The sequence below is a fragment of the Cynocephalus volans genome, chromosome 10 (assembly GCF_027409185.1).
Source record: "Cynocephalus volans isolate mCynVol1 chromosome 10, mCynVol1.pri, whole genome shotgun sequence".
Taxonomy (NCBI): domain Eukaryota; kingdom Metazoa; phylum Chordata; class Mammalia; order Dermoptera; family Cynocephalidae; genus Cynocephalus; species Cynocephalus volans.
This window is the reverse complement of record NC_084469.1, coordinates 46,613,757-46,626,944: the sequence shown is the minus strand read 5'-3', so window position 1 is coordinate 46,626,944 and position 13,188 is coordinate 46,613,757. Positions and strand designations below refer to the sequence as shown.

The window sequence follows — 13,188 nt, the reverse complement described above, 5'->3', positions numbered from 1 at the left end:
CCTGTCCCTCCCCTCCCATTCCCACAGCCCAGGGACACCCACACACCTCAGGAGCAGCATTTCTCAAGGAGCATTGCTGACGCATCTTCATTGCGTGGGTCTATCGCACACTGTCTCTGCACATGCCCTTCTCCGAAGGTCACGGGTTGACCAGGAACACCTTCACCCATTTTCAGATGCCCCTTGGAGGGCACTAGAGACCCTTGATGAGAACCTTTGTGGTGTCACTGCATCCCTGGTTAATGGAGCCTGAGCCTCAGTTAATTTTTAGCTCACAGAAGACCTGGAGCTCTGATATGAGGCACCTTGGTCTGGGCACTGATGCAAAATGGGATGTTGGGCTGGGTCCTCTTGTTGAGCCACTTTTCTTGGACTGGCTTGAGGCCCACCACATGAGTCCTTTCACTTTATTGGGTGTCCAGAAATGTGGTGTTGAGGTGGGGCTCAAGCTCACCGCCTGTGCTCTGGAGGCCCAGTGTGCTAACCATGTCCCTTTCCTCTGTTGCTACACTAGAATCAAGGATCTGGACCTCCCTGTGGCCCTGGAACACAGAAGGTTAGCTAGGATCCCTACCTCCAGCCTACCCCTATCAGAAGCGGAGCCTCCATCGCTGGTAGAATCTCTCCACCAGGGCCTTCTGCTGCAGATCAGGCTGCTTGAGGTCACTCAATAAGAAGCAATAGAGTTAGGGCCTGAGCCCAGTGCTCCTTACCTCAAGTCTTGCTCTGGATCTACTACTCCAGGGGCTGGCAAACCATAGCCTGTCATCCAGATCTGGTCCACTTCCTGGTGGCTCAAGGATGTTTCAAAAATGTTTAAATCGTTGCTTTTTTTTTCTTTTAATTCATGATATTTATTACTGGGAAAAATACAGAATGCTTCATGAAGTTGCATGTCATCCTTGCACAGGGGCCAGGCTAATCTCAGTATCGTTCCAATTTTAGTATATGTGCTGCCGAAGCAAGCAGTAAATGGTTACTTTTGTGTCTGCACAGAATATCCTCATCTTTGGTTCTTGATCCACAAAGCCTAAAATATTTGCTATCTGGTCCTTTACGGAAAAATTTCTGGATGCCTGCCCTGCCATTATGCTTTTCCCAAGTTTCTAACCAGTAGACCTCTGACAGGGCTATGAACAAAAGCTTCCTGTTTGGAGCAATTGTGACTTTTTTCATAGGGCAAGAACAGGACAAGGGACAAGGAAAAGATCAACTTCATTAAGATGTCAACCAAGCCTATTAGGGAACAAGGAGAGTTAAATGGAGGTGCAGAGACGACCAATCACACATAATGTGCCACCATTTAAGTCCAAGAGTTGCATCAGGTCATCTTCTCACCTGACAGCCCCTCCCCTTCATGACAGCTTGATGACTAGGTCTTACACTGAGTTAGTTGACTTTTAAGAACATCGTTCCAAAAAAGGCAGAAGAACGGTGATGTAAAAATTTAGCAATTTGCTTAACTGATGGGATTTTTACATTGGGATTCTTAGGGCCACAGATAATTCATAGCCAGCGCCAATTTAGACAAACCCCAGTACAAAATGGCACCGCCCACCTCCTCCCCTGCCCTCCCCCAGCCCTTTACGAGAAGCCTCCTGACTTAAACAGAAACCCCTTTTGCTTCTGCAAGGACGCAGTTGTCCACCCCATCCACATTAGCATAATGCCCCTCCTTGATGGTATCAGCCAGCCCTTGGAGCACTATACAAGCTCTACCACCCCCACACCTGGTGCTGCCCCCCATTTTCAGGGCAGCCCTGGGCTGTCCTGCATTTTGAGTACAGCCCAGCAGATTTCTTTCTTTAATAAAGCTTGAACAGTACCCAGTGTCTCGGTTCACTTTCTTCCACAAAGATTTGAGTACAAGCAATTTATTTGAGGAATTATTTTAGGAGCTCTGATGGGGGAGTGGGGGTGGCGGTGGGGAAGTGAGACAAGAAGGTAGGTGTTAGGTTCGGCTAGATGGAGAAGAGAGAGACCCCCGAGGCAGGGACAATTTCAGCCAAACAGCTTTATTCCACCAATGTGGAGGAGAGACTGAATCAGATCAGCTCTCACCCCCACCCACACTAAAAAGGTTTTTATAAGGTTTGAATTAGAGGAAAGGCATTGGGTGGTCATTTTTGCATAAGAATCTGTTTTGCACAAATTCCGGTTTTTCTCGAAAAGCAAGGGGGTAGGGTGTAGAAATTTGATAACATGAGATAAGGGACAAGGGGGAAGAGGTGGAAAGTTGCTTAATGTGGCTGTGCTGATGCTGGCCATGAGACCTAACAATAGGAAGCCCAAATAATGTGCATTACAGAGCAGACCACCTCTGTGAGCAAATGGAGTCAAATGCACCAAGAAAATCTGGCAGATAGGATAGAGAACACCCCCAAGTTATTCCCTCCCACTCCTCCCATCCCCCAGGAGTGAGGAAAATGGAAAATTTATCCTTGAATTTCCATGTGTCACTGCCTGAGGGCTGCTCCCTGGGTGCATTAACTTCCTGGCACTTATGGCTCATTGCCCAAAGCTAAGAGGAATCCCTCAAGTCAAGAGTAGCAGGCCTTGCCATGGGACACTGCAGGCATGTCCTGGAGTGCTAGGGACCTGGGTGGGGCACTGCCAATCCTTGCTACAGCCAGGTTCTACAGGAGGTTGAATTTTATTCTTTAAATTGAATTCTTTAGGAGTTTGAATTTTATTCTGAAAGTTATCAGGGCTAGAGGGAGTGGGGGAATTAACATACTTAATGCAGCAGAGCCACCTGGTTTGATTTGAATTATAAATCACCCTGATCGGGGCTAAAGGGGGCCAGGCCCTCCAGGTGGGATGCTGTCTGTAGTCCAGGGGAGAAGTCATGAGTGCACAAGCCAGTGCAGTGGAGGTCAGACGGAGAGGCGTTACTGGGCAACATATCCAGGTTCTTGATCCATGAAAGCAGAATTTTCATAGACGGACAAAAGGAAAGGAAGAGAGAGACAGGGAAACAGAACATGACAGGGCTTTATTACCAAGTGAAGGTGCTCTGGCATGTCCTCCAGAGAGAGATGTATGTGCCCCCAACCTTCTCCTTCCCTGTCCTATGCAGAAGCCCCTTACGGCCCTGTCCTCTGCCCTCCTGTTCCACCTGGTGTGCCGGTGCTGGCCGATGCAGTCTGAATGTTTATGAGCAGCCTCTCTGGGGCATGTCCCTACTCTGTCCTGCCTCACCAGAGGGACAGACTCAAGATATATTTCAGAGGTAGGGTCAACAGGAAATACGAGTGGAGGGTAAGGATAAGTTTGAGGAACTTCTGGGACCTTGAAGGAACTCCTGACATTGAGCAAAGTAAAAGTGAAAGCTTATCCTCTCTTTTACAAATTGAAGTTACAGGAAGGAAGGAGACCCGCCTCAGGGCCCTCACACAGGCAGTTTCCCCTGTCCCTGGCCTGCCCCCGCAGTCACATGAAACACTTCAGTGGAAGCTAAAGGATAGAGCCAACGAAGACCCCAAGAATATAGGGCCCTGAAAATTGGTAGAAATTTGGGGAAATGCTTTGGAGTTAACACAGTCACTTATCAGACCAGTCACTTGGGTGACCATGATACATACCTTCACGTGGCACTGTATAACTTACAAAACGTTTTTACTAATATTACGTCATTTTTATCTTCACCCTGTGCAACAGAGAGGTTCGGTGACTCACCCAAGACCATCTGAGTGTCTGTGCTAGAGCTGAACTTTGGCTCTTTGGATTAAAAGTCAAATGCATTACTCCAAGCTTCTTTGAGCTTTCAGCTATTTGAGAAGTTCAAGCCATGCAGTGATTGGCCACTTTTGCCACGGCCCAGACTAGAATCCCTGCTCTGGGAGGCTGGTCTGCAGGAGGGAGCCCCTGAGCCAGGGAGTGAACTTTGTCCAGCAACCACGGCTCAGCTCGGTTTTGTGGTTCAGTTTTTTTTGTTTGTTGTACGTGGTGGAGAATTTGCAGGTCTTGGGAGTTATTTATAGCAAAGGGCAAAGGACTAAAACGTTTCTCTTCCATCATCTTTCCAGCAGGGGAACTTAGGGGGTGCTTTTAAAGAAAAAGCTATTCCAATTTTTCACGTCCTATTTGAGTCTTCCATGATTCAAAGCATGAATGGAGCATACATCTGGGTTTGGAAAGTTTGGAAAGACGTATTTCCACTATCCTTTCTCACTTTAAGCTGTTGCTATGACATCTTCCCCAAAGTATCCTGACTCTTTTCCCAAGAGATTGCTCTTCTGGGAAAAAATGCAGTGATACTCAGGTGAGAAATGGAGATGCCACAAAGGACTCTTAACTGCTTCTTTTGGTGGTGGAGTATAGTGGATTGAATTGTGTCCCCCCAAACTCACTGAAGCTTGAATTGCATCCCCCAAGTTTTATGTATTAGAAACTTGGTGCCCACTGTGACTGTTAAGAGGGTGGGAAATCCTGTTATGGTCATTGAAAGGTGGGGCCTTGAAGAGGTGAATGGATTGTAGGACCCTGCATTAGTGAATGGATTAATAATGATGGTCAGGGCATGGTTCTGAGGGTTTTAAAAGAAGTGGAGAGTCTCTCTCTCTGCTCTCTCTGCTTTTACCATCTTGCAATGTGAGACACTTGGGTCACTGTTGCCAACACCAGATGGACTTTGGACTTCCCAGCCTCAGAAACTTTAAGCAATAAATTTATTTTTTCTTTATAAATCACCCAGTTTCAAGTATTTTGTTATAAGCAGCAGAAATGGACTAATACAGAAAATTGATACCAGAGAAGTGGGGTGTTGCTTATAATAAATACTTGAAAATGTGGAAGCAGCTTTGGAACTGGGTGTTAGGCAAAGGTTGGAGGAGTTTGGAGGACTCAGAAGAAGACAAAAAGATGAGGGAAAGTTTGGAATGTCTTAGAGACGGGTTACATGGTGGTGAGTAGAATGCTAATAGAAATATAGACAGTAAAGGCCATTCTGAGAAGATCTCAGATGTAGATGAGAAGGGACTTACTGGAAACTGGGGCAAAGATCAACCTTACATTAACGGGCAAGGAACTTGGCTGCATTGTGTCCATGCCCTAGGCCTTTGTGGAAGTTGGAACTTAGGAGTTGTGAACTGGAATATTTGGTGCAAGAAATTTCTAAGCAGCAAAGCATGAAGGAAGCTGCATGGCTACTTGTAACAGCCTACCTGAGTTTTGGCAGCAGAGGCACAACATAAAGCCAGAATTTAAAAGGGAAGCAGAACATAAAGATTTGGAAAATTTGCAGCCTGGCTATGTGGTCAAGAAGCAGAGAGCATCTTCAGGAGAAAAATTCAATGGTACTAAGAAGATTAGTCCAAAGAAAGGGATTATCAAGAGAACAGGGAAAAGGCCCTGAAGGCCTTGCAGAAGCCTCTGGGGCCAAGTCTTCCATTTCAGGCCCAGAGGCCTAGGGAGGCAAAATGGCCTTGGGGAACAGGCCTGAGGAACCCACCATAGGCTTGCCGCCCAGGGAGCTGCTTCCAGCTCCAGCACCCCAGCTGCTTTCTCTGCTCCAGCTGTGGCTGAATTGCCCCCAGGTGTGGCTGGAAGTATAGTTTTAGAAGATACGAACTGAAAGCCTTGGCGTGGTCCACGTGGTGTTAGGTCTGCAGGCTCACAGAATGCCAGAGCTGGGAAGGCTTGGGAGCCTCCACCTCAATTTCAAAGGATGTATAGAAAAGTCTGGAGGCCCAGGAAGAGATTTGTCACAGGGGCAGATTCACTGCATAGAGTCTTCACTACGGCGATGCTGAGCAGAAACATGGGGTCAGAGTTGCAGCAGAGAAACCCCATCAGTGCCATGCCTAGCGAAGCTGTAAAACTGGGACCACCATGGAGACCCCAGACTTGTGGAGCTACCAGAGTGGAACACCAACCTGGGAGAGCTGAAGTGTGGCCTGAGACCAGGAAAGCCGTAGGGGCAGAGCTGCCCAAGGACTTGGGGATCCAACCCCCACAGCATTGTGCAGAGGAGGCCGAACATGGACTCAAGGTACATGATTCGCCAGCTTTGAGATTTAATGCCTGCCGTGGTGGTTTTTGGACTTGTTTGGAACATGTTACCCCTTTCTTTTGGCCTATTTCTCCCTTTTTGTATGGGAACATTTACGCTATGCTTATCCCAGCACTGTACAGTAGATAACTTGTTTTGACTTCATAGATGGGACTTTGAACTTTGGACTTTTGAGTTAAAACAAGTTAAGACTTTGGGGATGAAATGAAAGTATTTGCATGTGAAAAGGACATGAGTTTTGGGGGGCCAGGGGTGGAATATAGTGGATTGAATTATGTCCCCTCAAGACTCACTGAAGCTTGAATTGTGTCCCCCAAGTTTTATGTATTACAAACTTGGTCCCCACTGTGACTGTTAAGAGGGTGGGAAATCCTATCATGATAGTTGAAAGGTGGAGCCTTGAATTGGTGAATGGATTGTAGGACCATGCTGTAGTGAATGGGTTAAAAATGGTGGTCAGGGGTGTGGTTCTGAGGGCTTTGAAAGGAGAGGAGAGTCTGCCTGTCTGTCTCTCTCTGTCTGTCTCTCTCTGCTCTCTTGCTTCCACCATCTTGCAATGTGAGACACTTAGGTCACTGTTGCCACCACCAGATGGACTTTGGACTTCCCAGCCTCAGAAACTGTAAGCAATAAATTTCATTTTTATTTATAAATCACCCAGTTTCAAGTAGTTTGTTATAAGCAATAGAAACAGACTAATACAAGGAGAAAAGGTGTTTGTATTTCTGGTTATTATTGGAGCAAAAATATTTTGTATGGATCCTAATTAAAGTTAGGGAGAAATGCAACTTAAAATTCTCTTTACTACGTATTCTTATGAGTCAGGTTTACGGAATGGGAAATATATCCATTTTTAAATCTGAAAGATAACCCACAAATGGAACCCAGGGGGGCAGTTCTACGAACTTTAATTATTTACCCAGACCTATTACCAGCTTTTTCTCCTTTCTGAGAGTAGCTTCAATATGTCCTAAACCCCAAAGGTAAATTTGTGGAAACTTAGCACCAAATCTTCTATTTTTGATGAGACTGAAAGGGATTTGGGTGATTTCTTTGCTTTCTTTTTGTACTTTACTGAATTGCCTGATTTTTTAAATTATTAGCATGAAATAAATTTCAAAAACAACAAAGCAATGATGACTTAAGTTGCTACTGTTTCCATCAAGGTCCAGTTGGAAAAGCAGAATCACTATGAGCTCTGGAATTCAGGATCTATTATGGGAATTTGACCTTACACAATGCTGGGGAATGAAGGATTGAAAGGAGCCAGTAACCTGTAGATCCCAGAAGCCAAGCACACCTGGTTCCTGAGATGGGAACACTAAGAAGCAGCTGGGGACGAAGCTACTGTCCTCGTGCTACACAGCTGGGCATCTGGCGATGGGCCTGGGCTGCCATTGGTGAGCAGGGCCCATGGTCAGGAAGGAGAGCAGGACATGGTGCACAGGAAACAGAACGAGCTGGAACTTTCTGGCATGGCAGGGAATGTCTGTCACTGCGTGTAACCATGATGACCTTAAAAACTTATGGCTGTTGCTTTGCTTCCTCAAGCAAATTCCTCTTCTGGACGATTCTAACTTGGAGTTAACCAAGGCCAGTCTCTCCCCACACAAAGAGGACATTCTGGGACACAATCTTGGCGCTACCTTAACCAAGGTGACGCAGTACATCACAGATACCATGAAACATACGCATCTGATTCTGATTCAGCTCCTTAATTAAGTAAAGTTGGGTATAACAGACCCCATACATAATCAGGTTATCCCATTCTTTATAAATTTAACCCTGACATAGCCTGCATCTCGTCTTGTTACAACCTGTCTTGTCACAATTAGAAAAAGTCAATTATGCACTGTGGAGACAGTATTTTCTATCCATTGTGTGTAGACGAGGAAAATCTAAACTGACATATTCACGTTTTTACCCTTCTGAATGCCATAGAGTCAAAATCTCATGGACCCCTGCGCTGCTTCTGTTCTATTCATCCACCTTCTACCAATCGGTGTCAGGTCACAGAAATTTCATTGTGAGATGTGCATTGAGCGCAGCCAGGGAATTGTCTAACTCCTGTGCTACTTTTATTCCTGTGAAGTAGAGTGTTTAGCACAGAGGTCACCCCCCTGCCTGATAAAATGATAAAATGATACAAAGATGTTGGCCCTTCGTTATCACTTAGTTGCTTTACATTTATTAAGCTTCTCTTAGGTGCCACACAAGTGTGTTATTTAGGATTAAACAGCCCATGATAAGGGAAAACTGTCAACCATGACACTAGCACACAAAAGACGAGAATATTCCAAAGACCCAACCTGATCGTATGTAAAAGTCATTGTCATCACAGTCACTCGAGAAATCCCTGATCTTCAAGACTATTATCACCCTAGTGTATTGTTAGGAGTGTCATTAATAGGTATTGGATTAATTTTGAGTCACGTTTTGTTTACCTCCTCACTTATACTGGCTTTGTACTTTACGCTTGCTTCGTTGCACGCTTAGGATTTAAAAAAAATTAGGGGTGCTGAGCCCTGCTGCAAGGAGAGGCTGCTTTCTGTTCTTCACACTGTGAAGAGCCTTGTAACCACATAATGAGTTCTTGGAACATTCTCTTTAAAAGGATAGATGCAGTATTGCAACAAAACAATGCTATTAAAATTTGATAACCTGAAAACAGCCATTTGCGGTTCTCTCAGTACTTAGGGCTCCTTCGAGATAGCACTTGCAGTTTTCCTGAAATGCATTATTTATGGCTATAAAGGAGGAATGAAGAACTATGTGCTACTAAGAGAAATGTTGACCAGTTGATACAAACAGTGCAGTTGCTTATGGCTTTTCCTGAGGTTAACCTTCTTTCTAGACCCATAGTATAGTGGAAAGAGAATGGGCTTTCGAGTCTATCAGATTTGGGTTCAAAATCTACTCCACCTCTTTCTAGCCCAAGTGACCAATGACAGGTTATTTATCCACTCTGAGGTTCAAGTTCCTAATCTGTAAAATGATAATCGTTACTTTGAGCCAAATGACATTGTTGTTACTCAACAATTTTTGACTTATAAAAATGGCAATTTTATGTGGTTCAACCCAGTATCTACTGCACAGTTTGGCAGGGAATTGAATATTACTAAAGATGGCAACTTGGCTGGTCTCCTGCAACCTTGTCAGTATCGAAGGGATGTTAATTCTACTAATGCTGCCTTTTAACTAGTTGGACTTTGAGAGCATTTATATGGGTGTCTACATCTGGTTTCTTCAGTTTACACCTTCTCTGAACTTCTGGTTCCTCTGAGCCTTTACTTTAAAATCTTGTTACATCTGTCATACATTTCTCAATTCAGAACCTTAATCATCGTCTTGAATCACCCTTTCTAAATCTATGACCTATTCCATTCCAAAACCCAAATGACACGGTATAGGATCAGAAACAACAATGTCAAACTGGTGAGTGTAGCTACACAGTCTGAACCTCAGAATCTACAGAATGGAGAAGATGTATGAGCATAGCCAGAACTATACACACTAAACCTTACCACACGCTCTAAGTGTGAACCAAAACCTGTGTAAAATGCAGGTTATGTTATGTTGAGGTCAACAAAATAACTGGGGTGAGCCTTCCATGCAAGCTAGGAGCTGGTCACCAGTCGTGATACATTCTCATCTGCATTAGGTCCCCATGAGATTCGTGGGAGGGTGTCGTCACGGGGCTTACTGCCTTGGGGTGTCCAGGAGAGAACCTAGGCAGGAACCTGGCCTAGCAGGGAAGACCTGGACCCTTGCTCCTCATCTGCTTCTTAGCCAGCCATGGAGGCAGTGAGGGGCTTCTGCTCCTGGTCTGTGCAGCCCCTGGACTAGGGACTTCCAGCCTGACTTCTTTGGTTCTACAATTCCATGTTCATTGATGTTGGTTAACTCCTGATTGAATTATGTGAAATCTGATTGGTTTAAGATGTGGACAGGGATTTGGGGGTCATTCTTTTGCTGAAATTATGTGGCATTCCTCATGGCCGTTCTGGAAGGTGTTAAGCGAACTCAAACAAATGTGCTTCACAGAGGCACCACTGGGAGGGGAGGAAGGACACTGCCAGTGCACATCCATCCATTCCAGGAAGGTCTGTGCTCTGACTTCTTGCCAGCCACTGTTCCCGGGGCATGTTCAAATGAACAAAACCCCCTGCGCTTTATGCGTGGGGGGTGAAGAGAAAGATAGATGGCAAACCTGAAATAAACCTGATAAATATGAAGATAACATAGTAGAACTTGCTGGGTGCTGCGGGGAAAATGGACCGGGCCATGGAGGTGGTGGTGGTGGTGACCCAAACACAAACAGCGCTTGCAGCTTTCCGAAGAGAGGACGGGGCTCTCATCAAGCTTCCTCTCTGGCCTTTGAGAGAACCCTCCAGGCCACACTGACCCCATCCTTCATTCAGTAGCCACCAGCTCCTTGTGGCAGTCGTGGTGAGTGGGGTATGTAGGCACCATAAGGCAGAAAACGCTCATGCAAATTATACACGCATGGAAATGGCATGAACCATAAGACTGGTTACTTTGGTGACATCTAGACATTGAAAACACACACATACACAGGCATACACGTGTGTGCATGCTCAGACAGCATTTCCTAATTTTGTTAAATACTCTCCTTAATTTTGCACTAATAAATAGCCTAAAAAGTTCTAAGACATACAGAAGGCCTCAAAAGTACCAAATTCCCTTAGTCTTGCTCTGGCCCAGGGGTTCTCAAAGTGTCCTCCTTGGCCCAGTAGCATAGGCGTCACCTGGGAATTTGTTAGGACTACAAATTCTTTGGCCCCACCCCAGACTTACTGAGTCACAAACTCTGGGGTGGGGCCCAGAAATCCATTTTTAACGAGCCCTGCAGGTTATTCTGATCCAAGAGAATGTTTGAGCACCACTGCTAGATCATACCTATGAAAAGAATATTTGATAATCAAAATACTATCTCATAGTTTTAATAGTCATTTTCTCACGAGCTGTGCTACAACAGTGCAGAATCAACACAGCAGCTATTATGCCCAAGAAAAAATAAAAACAAAACAAATATGCGGGCTTAGTGAGGTTAAGTGAGTACCCCAGGATCACACAGCTAGATCCAGGTTTCTGTCTCCTTGCTCCGTCTGAGCTTGCTCCATTTTATTCCTCCTCAGTCCTTCCTTCTTTTATCCACAATCAAAATATACTGGAACTAAGATACCTCCCTGAAACCCTTAAATCAGTGGGGGACAGAACATAGAGATTACAGATAATACTTCAAAATATCGGTGATGAAAGTCTCCACTGTATGAAATGTAAGTTTGTTCAAATGAAGAGCTTAGAGCTGTTGTTCAAAGTTTCCTTCCTGCACAAGAAGAAGAGACAGCGGAAGGATGGAAAATATTCACTCCCAGTGGCCTCTCAGGGTAGTCAGTGGTCTGACTGCTGTTTCCAGGATCGTTCACAAAGGCCCCTGGAGCGCAGGGCCTGCTGTTGTACCCGGATTCTCAGGCTGCGCGTCAGTGGCGCCGTGTGTTGCGTGGTTTTGTGACCCACACTGCCATCTTCTGGGAATCTCACCAGAGCCAGCTGCTCCATTTTTAGTGCCAATGTTCCAACTCGAGGATGGGTTCACTCAGCCTATTCCAATGAGCTCCAGTGATGATGATGGTGGGGGGGGGGGTGAAAAACAGAGGATTCTGGAATTTACAGCCATTCTCACTGTTTTAAAAGCACATCCCATAAAGAGGCTGCTTCTATTTTTAAAAGGTGGGAGTGCACGGAATGGCTGTTGAAAGGAAGTGAAGAAAACTTGACAGTGTGCAATCCACAGTGACCGGTTCTGGAACGTGGGATGATGAGCACTTTGTAAATTCTCTGTTTTCCAAAATCCCCACAAGGAGCAGGTGGCAGGTGTGTTGCTTGGATCATGGGCGGTGCTAGTTTCCCGTGGTGCTGTGACAAGGTCGGAAACGACTGCAGCAAGAGCTCAGTCTCAGGCTCCAACCTCCAGGGCTGCAAAACGTCACATTTCGGTTACTCTAACAGACACATATTGTTTCACAGTTCCGGCGGCTAGGAGTCTGAAACTGGGTTGTTGACAGGCCTAGGCTCTGTTTGAAGGCTCGAGGGGAGAATCTGCCCCATCCTTCTTTCTCTTAGCTCGGGTGTTAACAGCAATCCTCATCACTCCAACCTCTGCCTCCTCCGTCACCAGGAGGCATCCTCCCCGTGTGTCTGTGTCTCTTGTAAGGACACAGGTCATATTGGATTAGGGGCCCTACTACAGTACGAACTCACCTTAACCACTTACGTTTGCTAAATAAGAGCACATTCTGTGGTGCTGAGTAGCCCATGAATTTTGGGGGGGACACTGTCCAGTACATGGGCTTTGGGTTCAGATCTTGGCTTCGCTATGAATTAACTGTTTAACCTTTAGCCAGCTATTGGCTCTTTCTGAGCACCTGTTTTATCATCTATAAAATAAGGGCAAGATCACTAACCACCCAGGTATTTTGCAAGGATTGCTGTAAAGGACTTCGTATATACTGGCACAGAGTGAGTGCTCAGCAGAAGACAGCTAGTATTTTTGCTTTCATTATCAGGGAAAAAAAAAAAAAAAAAAAAAAAAAGCCTTAACACGTTTAAAGAGAAGGAAAAAGGATCACACAGTCCCTGGACCAAAATTGGCCGTTTAAATTGGGGAGCACAATTTCTCCCCGACATTCTTTTCACTCTCACATATTTAGCACCTAGTTTAAAAAAATCTAATTTAGCACAGGAGTCACCGGGTTGTAGTTAACTGATTGTTTCTGACACAAGAGATAACGTTTGGGTCTATTTTAGAATAGATACACTATTTTAAAATCTAAGACTACCTTTCTCACTCACCATCCCCTTCCCACGCTGCGCAAGTCTGACGTTCCAGGACCAGGTTCATTTTAACTTGATCCCAAGTACGCCCAGGGCCTTTGCTGTTAAAAAAGGGGGGGGAGGGGAAGGGGCAGGTGTAAGATCTACTTGGCAGGAAGTAGCCACTTCATCAACCTGGTGTAACACTAATTTCAGGTATTGGGCATTTAGAGATATGTTACCTGAGAAAGCTATGATGGTAACTTATTAGAAACCGTGAACATTTTAGGATGCATTATCTTTCCAATAAGTTAGAGCCTTAAGAGGGCAGGACATTC

General features: G+C 45.3%; 1 pseudogene; it reads right to left on the bottom strand.

Moving 5' to 3' along the window:
- Positions 1 to 865: 865 nt before the first annotated feature.
- Positions 866 to 965, bottom strand: LOC134389796 (U6 spliceosomal RNA; annotated as a pseudogene).
- Positions 966 to 13,188: the final 12,223 nt, after the last annotated feature.